A 778-nucleotide genomic window follows, 5' to 3' on the forward strand; every position below is an offset into this window, starting at 1 on the left:
AAAAAATGAATAAAAATGGATTTCTCATTCCCACTACTCTTTTATTCCACCCCCTATAAATTCAAATTAAAAATCCTTAATCGTTCAAATTTTTTTCGAAGGGGGTCCTAAAATTTGGCACCTTGACTTCGGAGCCCCAGACGACCCTGGAAAAGTCTGCCATTTTGCCACTTTTTCTCTTATCGACCGTGTATTTTTTAGATGGAGCTTCGAAGTCTGCCGCAAACTGTGGGTGGGTAAAAGTCACCAAAATTTTCCCAGGACGAGAAGGCCGGGCCTTAACTCCTAAATTCTGAAACATTGATTATAATGACCACCCAATTATTCTCTGTCAATTTCAATTATTTTTGATTTTTTTAAGAATAACTTCTGCTCAGTATTATATTGACAAAAAAGAAAAATCTATTAAACGAAAACTTATTTCTTCTAAATTCTGATAATGTTCTCCTAAGTTCCACCAAATTACCACGTACATATTTATGAAGAAAAAAGTTTGAAAAGTTAATAAAAGAAATAGATTTCTTCCAAATGAACAGTGCCCCGAGGCCCGCGATTAAATGCCTACGGTCAATTCAGTTATCGAGGTCGGTAATATAACCCGCCATGTCTCGGCATTTTCCGAACGCTGTTTTCATGTTCACTTCTGCTCATTATATATTTTTTATAACTAGCGCCGCCCCGGCCGCTCCGCGGCCGGGACGTTGATGCACTTCTCCATGTCAATTCTCATGGAACTGCTCGTGTGGATTCATCCTGAATAAATGCACAGTGCCCCATG

The sequence above is a fragment of the Fopius arisanus genome, unplaced genomic scaffold (assembly GCF_000806365.1).
Source record: "Fopius arisanus strain USDA-PBARC FA_bdor unplaced genomic scaffold, ASM80636v1 scaffold00203, whole genome shotgun sequence".
Taxonomy (NCBI): domain Eukaryota; kingdom Metazoa; phylum Arthropoda; class Insecta; order Hymenoptera; family Braconidae; genus Fopius; species Fopius arisanus.